Source organism: Heterocephalus glaber, unplaced genomic scaffold (assembly GCF_053883595.1).
Source record: "Heterocephalus glaber isolate CG9 unplaced genomic scaffold, H.glaber_assembly_v1.0 deba00000071, whole genome shotgun sequence".
In the NCBI taxonomy this organism is placed as follows: domain Eukaryota; kingdom Metazoa; phylum Chordata; class Mammalia; order Rodentia; family Bathyergidae; genus Heterocephalus; species Heterocephalus glaber.
In genome coordinates, this window is record NW_028258137.1 from 17160240 (window position 1) to 17175126 (window position 14887).

The window sequence follows — 14887 nt, forward strand, 5'->3', positions numbered from 1 at the left end:
GCCTGGTCCAGAGACTCATTTTATCGTGCCTGGAAGATTCAAATGCACAGCAGTGGTCAAAGGGTATCTTGGCTACCTCTAGCTGGATAAAGCTGCCATCCTAGGGCAGCCTAGTTCTTGGTTGCTTTATAGAGACTTTCTCTCCTTATTAAGCAGGGTTCTTAACAATACAGAAAATTTTCAGTAACTTCCTGACAGATCTTCAACAGCAGCTCCTCAAAAACCACCCATAGAGACAGACCACCACTTTGTGGGGTCACATCTTCCAGTCAATGGGATTCTTTTTTTTTTTTTTTTTTTAGTACCGGACATCAACTTGGGACCTTGCGCTTGCAAGGAAGGTGGTGGAACCACTGAGCTAAATCCCCAGCCCTCAATGGGATTCTTGCCAGACTTCTGCAGCAGCTCATTGCCTTTAGAAAAATGTCTACAGCCAAAGAATCATCTATACACTGACAATGGGGAGGGATGAGCAGTCTGCAGGACATGGTGCCATATCTTGTAGAAGGCATTGCCTTTCTTCCGAGCATAAGAGCCCCAGAGCAAGAAGTTAAGGCCATTCAAGTTCTGACTGAGCCAGGACATGACTACATCAGTGAACTGCACCCATCCTCTCTCCTTATGTGAACTGGCTTGACGGACCTAGACAGTAAGAACAGTATTGAGGAGAAGGACATCTTATTTGGCCCACACAGATAAATCTCTATGGCCAAGATGAACAAAACAATCTATGTCTGTCGACAGCTCTTTATAGATCTTTTCCAAACTGGGTAGGGATGGGATAGGTATTTGGATGCTAAAGCAGAGCTTGTGAGCTTCACTGGGTCCATGATGAGGATCCTGTCCCAGGATAACAACTTTCACATCTCCTATGTCACACATTTGGGTCTATGCAAAGTCTTGGTGTGGAGTTGGATTAACAGTGTAACATTTTCTTTCTTCTGCAACAAATCCATTAGCTGCATAAAATACATTTTCCCCAGCAAAAAAATATATGAAAAAATATTCAACATCACTGGTCATGTGAGATGCAAATTAAAACAATGCTGAGATTCCACCTCACTCCAGAAAGAATGACTGCTATCAAGAAATGAACCAGGGCCAGGGATTTAGCTCAGTGGTTCCAGCACCTGCCTCGCAAGCGCAAGGACCCAAGTTCAATCTCTGGTACAAAAAAAAAAAAAAGAAAGAAATGAACCAGACCACTGCCCCTAGTGCAGAGGAGGTGAAACTTCCAGGCTGCCATACCACTGCCCCCAGCACGGAGGAGGTAAGCCACACGGGCACCAGCAGCACACATCCCTCTCCCCCCCTGAAATGAGAAGACACATAAACAAGTCTCAAAAGCAGACTTCCAGATTACCTAAAGCAACCCCAAAGGGAAATAAGATGGAACAATCTGATACTCAACCACCTGGACTCCTTGAACTGGCAATGAAAGATGATCTGGAAAAAATGAAATCAGAAATAATTTCTCAGATAACAGCAGAGATTGTGCCCATAGTGCAAGATATGATTAATAAATCTAGACAGGACACAGATAAAAAAATAGAGGATCTGAGGAACATGATGGAATCCTAACATAGGAAACAAATGGAATCCATAAAACAGATGCAAACAGATTTCTAGGAGATTAAAAACTCCACTGAAAGTCTACGCAGCAGAATGAGCCAATGTGAGGACAGAATTTCAGATATAGAAGATAAGATTGCAATTAGTGACCAGGAAAAGAAAAATTGCTTTAAAATAGTAAGGGACCACGAGGAATCAAACCAGCAGTGGCTAGATGATGCAAAGAAGAATAACATAAGACTGATTGGAGTCAATGAAGAAACAGGAGAGAGTGCAGATGACATAAAAAAACTCTTCACAGAAGTGATGACAGAAAACTTCCCAAGCAGGGGGAAAGAACTTGACATACAGATAAGGGAGGCATACAGGACTCCAACTAGCCTTGATCAAAAAAATTCTACACATAGGCACATACTTGTTAAGATTCCAGAAACTCAACAGAAGACCAAAATTCTACAAGTAGGTAGAGAAAAGAAACAAATCATATACAAAGGAAAGCCCATCAGAATCACAGCAGACTTCTCAATGCAAACCCTCAAGGCAAGAAAAGCTTGGAGTGATGTATTCCAAGTCCTAAAGGAAAACAACCTCCAACCCAGACTGATGGATCTTTCAAAAGTGATGGAGAAATGAGATACTTTCATGACAAAGAGCACCTTAGGAACTTCATGAATATCAAACCAACACTCCAAAAAATTTTAGACAATATCCTAGGAAAAGACAACGAGGATTACAACCCCAGGAAGCCCAACAGAATGAATCCATCAAGCATGACAAGAAATTAAACGCAGGGCCAGGGATTTAGCTCAGTGGTTTTGCCGCCTGCTGTGCAAGCACAAGGACCCAAGTTCGATCCCTGGTACCAAAAAAAAAAAAAAAGAAATTAAAGGCAAAGGGGGAGAATCCAACAAAAAGAAAAAGTCATGACAAGGATAAGTCAGTATGTATCAGTTGTAACCATCAATGTTAATGGTCTCAATTTGCCAATCAAGAGCAATAGGCTGTCAGAATGGGTCAAGAAGCAAGATCCAACAATATGCTATATACAAGAAACAATTCAAAAAGAAACTCATAGACTGAAAGTTAAAGGGTGGAAAACAATATTCTATGGACAGGAACCTGAAAAAAAGGAGTAGCTATCCTCTTTGAAGATCAAGTGGATTTCAAACTAACACTGATTAAGAGAGACAAAGAAGGACACTACATCCTTGTAAAGGGAACAATCCAAGAGGAAGAGATGACAATCATAAGCATATATGCACCAAACACTACTGCGTCCAACTATATAAAACAAATACTAGGGCCAGGGATTTAGCTCCGTGGTTCCAGCGCCTGCCTCCCAAGCGCAAGGTCCCGAGTTCAATCCCTGGTACCAAAACAAAACAAAAACAAATACAAATACCAACGGACATGAAAAATCACATAAGCAAAATACAATTGTAGTGGGGACCTCAATACCCCACTGTCACAAATAGATAGATCAACTAGACAAAAAATAAGCAATGAAATACTAGAACTCAATCAAACTCTTGAACAAATGAACTTAACAGATGTTTACAGAGTGTTCCACCCCACAAAATCAGAATACACATTTTTTTCAGCTACACATGGGTCATTCTCCAAAATAGACCACATACTTGCTCATAGAAAATGTTTAAGTAAGTGCAAAGGAATCGAAGTTATCCTCAGTATCTCATCAGACCATAGTGCAATGAAATTGGAGATGAATAGCAAAAGAAACCGCAAGAATTTCATAAACACATGGAAATTGAACAACTCACTTCTGAATAACCAATGGGTCACAGAGGAAATTAAAAAAGAAATCAGACAGTTCCTACAATTAAATGACCATGTCAATACAACATATCGGGAGTGAAGCTTAGCCTGTCCCAGCACCTGGAAGGAAGCTCCCCCGCCTCCATCCTAGGCTCCTAGGGCCAAGAAGGTGAGCCGGTCCCAGCACCCTGAAGGAAGCTCCCCACCTCCATCCCAGGCTCCTAGGGCAGTGAAGCTCAGCTGGTCCCAGCACCCAGAAGGAAGCTCCCCCGCTGCCATCCCAGGCTCCTAAGGCAGAGAAGGTGAGTCGTGTGGGTGCCAGAAGCACCCCCCCCCACCGTGGAAATGAGAAGACACATAAACAAGGCTCAAAATCAAACTTCCAGATCACCTACAGGAACCCCAAAGGGAAACGAGATGGAACATTCTGATACTCCACCACCTGGACTCTCTGAACTGGCAACAAAAGAGGACCTGGGAAAAATGAAATCAGAAATAATTACTCAGATAACAGCAAAGATTTTGCTCATGGTGCAAGACATGATTAATAAATCTAGAGAAGACACATAGAAAAAAATAGAGGATCTGAGGAACATGATGGAATCCCAACATAAGAAACAAATGGAATCCATAAAACAGATACAAACAGATTTCCAAGAGATTAAAAACTCCATCAAAAGTCTGCGCAGCAGAACGAACCAATATGAGGACAGAATTTCACATATAGAAGATAAGATTGCAATTAGTGACCAGGAAAAGAAAAATTGCTTTAAAATTGTAAGGGAACATGAGAAATCAATCCAGCAGCTGCTAGACGATGCAAAGAAGAATAACATAAGACTGACTGGAGTCAATGAAGAAACAGGAGAGAGTGCAGATGACATAAAAAAACTCTTCACAGAAGTGATGGCAGAAAACTTCCCAAGGAGGGGAAAAGAACTTGACATACAGATAAGTGAGGGATATAGGACTCCAGCTAACCTTAATCAAGAAAAATCTACACATAGGCATATAATAGTTAGGATTCCAGGAATCCAACAGAAGAATAAAATTCTACAAGCAGTGAGAGAAAAGAAACAAATCACATACAAAGGAAAGCCCATCAGAATCACAGCAGACTTCTCAACACAAACCCTCAAGGCAAGAAGAGCTTGGAGTGATGTATTTCAAGCCCTAAAGGAAAACAGCCTTCAACCCAGATTGATGTACCCTGCAAAACTATCTCTCAGAATTGATGGAGAAATAGGATGCTTTCATGACAAAGAGCACCTCAGAAACTTCATGAATACCAAACCAGCACTCCAAAAAATTTTAGACAATACCCTAGGAAAAGACAATGAGGATCACAACCCCAGGAAACCCAGCAGAATGAATCCATTGGGCGTGACAAATTAAACACAAAGGGGGAGAATCCAACAAAAAGAAAAAGTCATGACAAGGCTTTTAAAACTTTTAACTTCATCTCCCTAATGAGTGTATAATTCAATCTTATTATTGTACTGATTAGTATTTTTCTGATTCTAGAATTGCACACCATTCCTTGTGCTATACTGGCTATTTATCATCTTCTTATGTCTACATTTTAATTGGGTTGTCTATTAATGAGCTCTAAGAATTCTTTATGTATTCTCCTCATAGGTTATATGCATTGTAAATATGGCCTGCTTAAGTACTACTTTTCATTTTAATGATGTCATTTAAAGTTCTAAATTTTGATGGAATCTCATCAATTTTTTCTTTTACACATCATAGTTTTTGTATCCTAGGTAGTTCTTGCCTACCCTGAATTCATAAATATTTTCCCTTATAATTTCTTCTTAAAGTTTTATACTTTTAGGCTTTCTTATTTAGGTTCATAGATCCCTTCAAGTTATTTTCATGTATGGAAAAAAAGGGTTGAGGTTAATTTTTTATATATGGATACCCGGTGTTCTAGTGCCGTTTGCTGAAGACACTATCTCTTCCTTGGCTCTCGAATCGAGTTTATATTCTATAAAATGCTAATGCTAAATAATCTTTCAAAACTCAGTGGACCATATATGTGTGGTTCTATTTCTAGATTCTCTGTTTTATTCAAATGATCTATATGTCTTTCCTTACACCAACACTGCCTTGATTACTGTAGCTTTAGAAGAAGTCTGAAAATTGGGTGCTAAACGTCTTCCGACACTGTTTTTGTTTTTGTTTTTGGCTTTTCTGGGTCGTTTGTACTCCTACATAACTTTTAAATTTCAATATCCAGTTCTTCATTTATAGCAAGTATACACACACCTGAATTTTTATATATACCTTGTGTTTTCTAATCCTGCTAAATTCAAGCACAAGTTCTAGGGGCTCCTAGAGATTTCTTAGTATTTTCTCTGTAGATGATCATTTCATCTACATATAAAGATTTTGCTTCTGCCGTGCCAATCCTATCCTAGTTGTGTCATTTTATTGCCAGACTATTTTGGTTTAGACCTATGTTTCAAAGTCTAATGGACAGATGAAGCACTTTAGGGAGAAAGCATTGTATCGTCTCCATTCATAGAAGGAGTTTTTGTTGAAAGTATGGAGTACATGTCTTTGATCTGTTGAGAAGGTTCTGTTCTACTTCTAATCTCCTGATAGCTTTTACCATGAACAGCTGTAGAATTTAGTTCAATACTCTTTCTCCAACTAGTGACAGGATCATATGGCTTTCTCCTTTCCTCTGTTAAACTGATGACTTTTGGGGGTGGATCTTCCAATGCTGAACCAACACTGCCATTCCTATAACAAAACACTTTCTACATACTGCCAGATCTGACTTCTAAGAGTTTGTTTTGTTAAACAAATTTCTATCTATGTTCATACTTTTTTCTTCTATTATCTTTATCCAGTTTTAGGATTAGCACAATGTTGAGTTCCTAAAATGAGGGGAGAAGTGTTCCTTCTTTTTCCTGCTTTAATTGTTTGATATAATTTATCAGTTAAAATGTTTATGAGCCTGCTGTTGTCATATAGGTAGGTTTTCAAGCTGGAATATACTTTCTTTAATAGGTGCTATTCAAATTTTATATTTCCTCCAGAGTTAGTTTCATTAATTTGTCTTCTAAGTTACTTCTTAGAAGTTGTCAAATTTATTTCAAAACAGCTTTTGTAATATGCTTTCTATATCCTTTTAAATTCTGTAAAATCTGTGGTAATGTCTCCTAGATCTTAATATTGTAATTTAAAAAATGTATAACTGATATTGTGTAGCAGGAAGAAAAGGTCTAAAAGAGCAGGGGAATTGGGAGGGGTAGGGGAAGGGAAAAAAGGGAAAGGAAAATATATGAGAAGAGGAAAAAAATGGAAACAAGGTCTTTGCAAATAGGGAAGGGTGGAGGGGGTGAAGGGAGGGCAAGGGAAGGGGAAAAAAAATAAGAACCAACAGACTCATGTAATGGTACAAGATCCCAATGATGAACGTAACTGTATTGTATACCTAAAATGTACCAATAAAGTTAATGGGGGAAAAAAAACCATATCGGGATCTATGGGACACAATCAAAGCAGTCTTACAAGGGAAATTCATAGCAGTGAATACTCAAATTAGGAAAACAGAGTGAGCCCAATTAAACAATGTGATGCTGAACCTCAAGCTTCTAGAAAAAGAAGAGCAGGACAAACCCAAAGCTCACACAAGGGAGGAGCAGAAATCAATGCAATGGAGACTAAGAGAACGATACAAAAAAATCAATGAAGCCAAGAGTTGGCTCTTCAAAAGAATAAACAAAACTGACAAACCCTTAGGCAACCTTATTAAAAAAAGGAAAGAAAAGGACCAAATCCATGCAATTAGGAACGAAAAGGATGAAATTACAACGGACCCAGCAGAAATCCAGAGGATCACCAATACCTACTTGAGAACCTATACACCAATAAGATGGAAAACACAGAAGAAATGGACAGATTCCCAGATAAGTATGAATTACCAAGTTGAACAAAGAAGACCCTAAACATTCTAAACAACCCGATATCAATCAATGAAATTGAAAACGTAATTAAAAATTTACCAACTAAGAAAAGTCCGGGTCCTGATGGTTTCACTGCTGAATTCTACAAGACATTTAGAGAGGAACTACTGCCACTACTGTTTAAACTCTTCAATGAAATTGAAAGGGAAGCAATACTCCCGAATTCATTCCTGGAAGCAAGCATCACCTTGATCCCCAAAGCAGAGAAAGACCCAACCGAAAAAGAGAACTATAGGCCAATCTCACTAATGAACATAGATGCAAAAATCCTTAATAAGATACTAGCAAATAGAATGCAGAAGATCTTCAAGAAGATCATACACCCTGACCAAGTGGGATTCATCCCAGGGATGCAGAGATGGTTCAACATATGCAAATCAATCAATGTAATACACTATATCAATAGAGCCAGGGACAAAAACCATATGATCATCTCATTAGATGCAGAAAAAGCATTTGACAAAATCCAACATAGGTTTTTATGATAAAAACCCTACAAAAAATTGGAATAGACAGTCTCTACCTCAATCTGATAAAAGCCATCTATGAAAAACCAACAGCCAATATCATACTGAATGGTCAAAAACTGAAATCCTTTGCATTAAAATCAGGAACAAGACAAGGATGTCCACTACCACCACTGCTGTTCAATATAGTTTTGGAAACATTAGCCACAGCAATTAGACAAGAGAAAGAAATAAAAGGAATAAAGATAGGAAATGAAGAAGTCAAATTGTCATTATTTACAGATGACATGATACTCTATATAGAAGACCCCAAGAACTCCACCAAAAGTCTTCTACACTTAATAACCAAATTCAGTAAAGTAGCTGGATATAAGGTCAACACACAAAAATCAATAGCTTTCCTCTACACAAACAGACTCACTGAGAGAGAAACAGGACAAACAACTTCTTTCACAATAGCATCCAAAAAACTGAAATACCTAGGAATCAACCTAACAAACAACATCAAAGACCTCTTCTCTGAAAACTATAGTACTCTGAAAAGAGATTGAAGATGATATCAAAAAATGGAAAGACATCCCTTGCTCCTGGGTAGGAAGAATCAACATAGTGAAAATGGCCATACTTCCAAAACTGCTATATAGATTCAATGCAATCCCTATTGAAATTCCAGCAGCATACGTCACAGACCTTGAGAAAACAATCCAAAAATTCATTTGGAACAAGAAGAGACCCAGAATAGCAAAAGCAATTCTAGGCAACAGAGACATGGCAGGGGGTATCACAACCCCCAACTTGAAACTATACTACAAAGCTGCTGTGATAAAAACAGCAAGGTACTGACAAAGAAACAGACCTGAGGACCAGTGGAGCAGATTAGAAGATGCAGAAACAACTCCAGACACACTCAGCCACCTCATCTTCGATAAATGAGCCAAACATCCTCACTGGAGGAAAGACAGCCTCTTTAATAAATGGTACTGGAAAAATTGGGTTTCAACTTGCCAAAGATTAAAACTAGGCCTATATCTCTCACCATGCACTAAACTAAAATCGAAATGGATTAAAGATCTAAATATTAAAACAGAAACGCTAAACTGGCTGGAACAGAGGTTAGGTAGAACTCTCGAAGACATTGGTGTAGGAAAAGATTTTATGAACAAAAAAAGCTCAATTGCTCATGAACTAGCACAAACAATCAACAAGTGGGATCTCTTCTTATTAAAAAACTTCTGCACAACAAGAGAAACCACCAACAGTGTGAAGAGACAACCCACAACGTGGGGAAAAATTTTCACCTGCTGTTCCTCAGACAAAGGTCTACTTTCTAGAATCTATAAAGACCTTAAAAAAATCAGACCTCCCCAATTTAAAGACCCAATCCAAAAATGGGCATCTGAAATGAACAGACATTTCTCAGACAAAGAAGTAGAAATAGCAAATAAGGGCCGGGGATTTAGCTCAGTGGTTTCGCTGCCTGCTGCGCAAGCGCAAGGACCCGAGTTCGATCCCCGGTACCAAAAAAAAGTATGTAGTGGCCTTTTGGGCTGGGGATTTAGCTCAGTGGTTCTGCCGCCTGCCTCCCAAGCGTAAGGACCCGAGTTCGATCCCCGGTAAAAAAAAAAAAAGAAAATAGCAAATAAACATGAAAAAATGTTCAACATCACTGGTCATTCGAGAGATGCAAATGAAAACAACGCTGAGATTCCACCTCACCCCAGAAAGAATGGCTGCTATCATGAAATCAACCAACAACAAATGCTGGTGGGGCTGTGGGAAAGAGGAACACTGCTCCATTGCTGGTGGGAGTGTCGACTGGTGCAACCACTGTGGAAATCAGTATGGAGAGAGCTTAAAGAACTAGGACTGAAGTCCCATTTGACCCAGCTATTCCCCTGCTGGGTATCTTTCCCAAAGAATTAAAAGAATCATACCACAGTGATATATGTGCACCCATGTTCATAGCAGCAAAATTTGTAATAGCTACAACTTGGAAGCACCCCAATTGTCCATCAACTAGAGACTGGATAAAGAAAATGTGGTTTTTTAAAAAAATGGAGTATACTCAGCCATAAAAAATGAGAAATTAGGGACATTTATAGCTAAATGGATGCACATTGAGGCGATACTCTTAAGTGAAATAAATAGGGCACATGTGTAAATACCGAATAGTTTCTCTAGAGAAACAAAGTATAAATAAGGACTAAAAGGTATAATAGATAATGTGAAATAGGAAGAAAAGGGGCAAAGGGGAAGTGGGAGGGGTAGGGGAAAGGAAAGAAGGGAATGGAATTAATATGAGAAAATGAAAAAATGGAAACAAAAGTCTTTATAAATAGGGAGGGCAGAGGAATGGGGAAAAAACAAGAACCAAGAGAGATTATATAAAGGTGCAAATTTCCCATGATGAATGTCATTATATTGTATACCTAAAATGTATCAATAAAATTAATAAGAACAAAAAAGAAATGAACCAATAACAAATGCTGGACGGGTTGTGGGGAAAAAGGAACCCTTCTCCACTGCTGGTGGGAGTGTAGACTGGTGTAACCACTGTGGAAATCAGTGTGGAGATTTACCAAAAAACTGACACTAGAGGTTCCATTTGACCCAGCTATACCTCTTCTTGGTATCTTCCCGAAAGAATTAAAAGCATCATACCACAGCAATATATGCATTCCCATGTTTATAGCAGGACAGTTTGCAATAGCTAAATCTTGGAAACAGTTCAAATGCACATCAACTGACAAATGGATAAATAAGATATTTTTTATACAATGGAGTACTACTCTACCATAAAGGATGAGCCTGGGCTCATCCTGGGATTTAGCTCAGTGGTTTTGCCACCTACTGCACAAGCACAAGGACACGAGTTCGATCTCTGGTACCAAAAAAAAAAAAAAAGATGAGCTTCAGACTAAAGGATGGACTTGAGACCATACTCTTACTTTTTTTTGGTACCAGGGATCGAACTTGGGACCTTGCAAGGCAGGAGGTGGAACCACTGAGCTAAATCTCCGGCCCTGACACTATACTCTTAAGTGAAATAAATCAGACACACATGTTTAAATACTGCATTGTTTCTCTGGTGTGAGAAACTGAATGTGGAAATAAGGACTGAGATGTATAATGGATGTTGGGAAATGGGAACAAAGTGTTCAAATGGGAAAGGGAATAAGGGAAAAAAGAGGGAGAAAGGAAGGAAAGGACAAGAAGTGAAAATAGAAGGAAAATATGAAAACAAAGCTTTTGTACAAAGGGAGTGGAGGGGGCTTAAAGGGGGCAATGGGATAAAATAAAATAAAAATTGAAAAAAAACTTACTACATACTAAAAAAATAAAAATAAAAATAAAATAGTTTTCCAAACTCTCCACTGAAGTGCTTCTTCCAGCTGTCCCCAAAGCCCATAGGCACATTGCAGGAGTGGCTGAGCAGCACCATGGCCTTGTTTCTCAGTGCAGATCAGCTGCCTGGGGCTCAGCAGCAAGGAGGGCAGCGTGCTGGGTTCATCCTACCTAGCCCAGGCCTTCTTGGCAGGGCTAGCTGCCACATCGCCATTCTCCTGAGCTACAGCTGCCATCCCAGTCCCCAGGTCTGCCATCTCAAGGCTACAGGCTGTCATTTCCTGGTGGGACTCAGGGAGAAGAAGGAGTAGTGGGTCTTCTGGCTGATTATCCTGAAGTTGAGGAGGGAGTGAACACACACAGCCCAGGGACCCACAAGACTGGCGAAACCCAGGCAGTCAGCACTTGAGTTCTTTCTATTTTTTACATGTTTGTCTTCTGTCTGAGGAATAGCTAGCAAATATTTTTTTCCCATTCAGTAGGTTGTCTCTTCACTCTGTTGCTTGTTTCCTTTGATGTCCAGAAGCTGTTTAATTTGATATGATCCTGTTATGGCTTGTATCTAAATGTCTCCCCAAAGCCTCCTGCGCTCATAGGTGGGGCTTTTGGGAGGTGGTGGATCAGGGGTATGTGATGCTAGATCAGGGTGTGTGATACTGGGATTAAGAGTGTGTGATAACTAAATTGGTTTAGCACAGATCTGGGTGTGGGTGGTACCACCCAAAAGGCTTGTGGCCTGAATGGGATAAAAGGGAAAGGGAAACTTGCTTCACTGCTTGCTGCCTCCAGCCTGCTTTGCCATGGATTGCTCCTCCTCTGATGCCCCTCTGCAATGCCTGCCTTAGAGCCAGCTAACTATGGACTGAAACCTCCACAAACTATGAGCCAAAATAAACCTTTCTTCCTTTAACTTATGGGTGTCGGGTTTTTTGTCCCAGCAATGAGAAAAGTAACTATGACAGATTATATTTGTCGCAGTATTATTTCTTATGCCACTGGAGTTCTGTTAAGAAAGTCCTTGCCTACACCTGTATCTTCACGAGTTTTATCTATTTAATCTTTTAGCAGGTTAAGTGTTTCTGTTTCAACATTTGGCTCTTTCATTCATTTTGATTTTGGTTTAGTATGTGGTGAGATATAAGGGTCTAGACTTAATCTTCTGCATGTGGATATTCAATTTTTCCAGCATCATTTACTAAAAAGGCTCTCTTTCTTCCAGTGTATGTTTTTGGCCCCTTTGCCAAAGATCAAATAGTTGAATGTGTCAGGGGCTGTTTCTGCTTCTTTATTCTGTTCCACTGATCCACATTTCTGTTGTGCCACCATGCTGTGTTGGGAGCCATTCTGAGGCCTCAATGGTCCCATGATGTTGTAATGCTCAAAGGCAAGATGACATCAGCATAAGATCCTCCTCGTGAACTCAGGATTATCACCACCCTCTGAGACATTGATACTCCCCACAGATTATAAAATCCCCATGAATTTATGATTATTGTCACTCTATGAGTCATCTGATAATCCCTATGAACAAACCCAATAAATAGTGGCAAGCACGGAGTGTCTTTGTCTTTGCTCACTCTGAGGCACTGACCTCTTGCCCCCAATTCTGCCCCGTACACTTGAAATTACGCAAGTCTATTGTCTTTTTTTCTTTGGCTCTTGCTGCCCCCCTTTCTAGGCAGTCAAAGGATTGATTGGCATCTGATGATGCTGTTTTTTTAAAAAAATCACTGTAGATATAATTTCAAGTCTGGGTTCTGATGTCTCCTGCTTTGCTATAGTTACCCAGAATTGCTTTTGCTATTCTGGGTCTCTTTTGGTTCCATGTGAATTTCTGGATTGTTTTTTCTAGATTTGTGAGGAATAATGTGGGTAATCTGATTGAAACTGAATTAAATCTATATATCAGTTTTGGAAGTACAGCTATTTTAACTTTATTAGTTCTGCCTATCCAGGAACATGGGATATCTTTCCATTTTCTGATGTCCTTTTACATCTTTTTCAGAGTAATGTAATTTTCCTTGTAGGGGTCTTTCACTTCCTTGGTTAATTCCTAAATTTTTCTTGATGCTATTATGAATGGTATTGTTTTCCTGATTTCTTCCTCAGTGAGCTCATTTGTTCTCTCTCTCTTTTCTTTTTTTCTTTCTTTCAACAGAGTCTCACTATGTAGTTAAGGTTGACCTTGAACTCACTATGTAGTCTAGGCTGGCCTTGAACTTGTGATCCTCTTGCCTCAGTCTCCCAAGTGCTGGGATTACAGGTGCACATCACCACACCTGGCCTAGTGAGTTCATTATTAGTTTACAGGAACATTATTGATTTTTAAATTTTTATTAGTACATTTGAAATTCATGATATTGATGTTTGTGTTTATTTTGTATCCTGGTACCTTGTTAAATTTGGTTATTAATTCTAGGAGTCTTTTCGTGAAATTTTGAGTCTTGTAGGTATCGGATCATGTCATCTGAAAATAAGGATACTTTGACATCATCCTTTCCTTTATGTATCCCTTTTATTTGGTTCTCTTGCCTAATTAATCTGGGTAATGTTTCAAGGACTATGTTGATTAGGAGTGGTGATAGTGGACATCCTTATCTTGTTCCTGAATTTAGAAACAAAGCTTTCAATTTTTCTCCATTTAATACGATGATGCCAGTAGGTTGGCCATAAATGGCTTTTATTTATTTTTCAACAGCCAAGAAAAAAATTGCCATTTATTAAGATTCAACAAAGTGTTGTACTTTTAAAAGCAACTTTTGGTGTATGTTCTTCAACAATCACATTCTATGAACATAAATGGCTTTTATCAGATCAAGATAAGATACTTCTTACCCATTTTCTTAAGGATTTTTATCATGAATGAATATTGGATTTTGTCAAAGGCTTTTTCTGTATCTACTGAGGTGGTCATATGATTTCTTTTTTTTTTTTTTTGTACTGGGGGTTGAACTCAGGAGGACCTTGCACTTGCAAGGCAGGTGTGGTGCCACTGAGCTAAATCCCCGGCCCTGGTCATATGATTCTATCCTTGCTTCTGTTTACATAATGAGTTACATTTATTGATTTGAATATGTTGAACCATCCTTGCATCTCTGGCATGGAGCCCACTTGGTCATGGTGTATGATCTTTTCTGAAGATTTGCTGCATTCTGTTTGGCAATATTCTGTTGAGGACTTTTGCACCTATGTTCATTAGAGAGATTGGCTTGTAGTTTTCTTTGCTGGTTGGATCCTTCTCTGGTTTTAGCTTCCAAGAATGACTTTGGGAGTATTCCTTCCCTCTCATTTCCATCAAACAGTTTGAAAAGTACTGGTGTTAGAACTTTTTGAGGTTCTTATAGAATTCTACTATAAATCTGTCAGATCCTGGGCTTTTCTTGCTTAGCAGGTTTTAAAATTATTGTTTCTGGGGCTGGGGATTTAGCTCAGTGGTTCTGCTGCCTGCCTTGCAAGCGCAAAGACCCAAGTTTGATCCCCGGTACCAAAAAATAAAATAAAATAAAATAAAATTATTGTTTCTGGGGCTGGGGATTTAGCTCAGTGGTTCTGCCGCTTGCCTTGCAAGTGCAAGGACCCGAGTTCAATCCCCCCCCCAAAAAAAAATTTTCCAAATGTTTGCATAGTTTCTGTTGCTATTGATTTCTAGTTTCATTCCACTATGATATGATAAAATGCACAGGATAATTTTGATTATTTTGCATTTACTTAAGCATGCTTTATTAACTAGTACGTAGTATATTTTGG

At 39.1% G+C, this 14887-nt stretch overlaps 1 protein-coding gene and 1 pseudogene across 4 annotated transcripts in view; both read right to left on the reverse strand.

Moving 5' to 3' along the window:
- Window positions 1–14887, reverse strand: part of Tango6 (transport and golgi organization 6 homolog) — a 216388-nt gene that overhangs the window by 131220 nt on the left and 70281 nt on the right. The window lies entirely within an intron of this gene.
- On the reverse strand, window positions 64–1161 carry LOC106009256 (uracil-DNA glycosylase pseudogene; annotated as a pseudogene).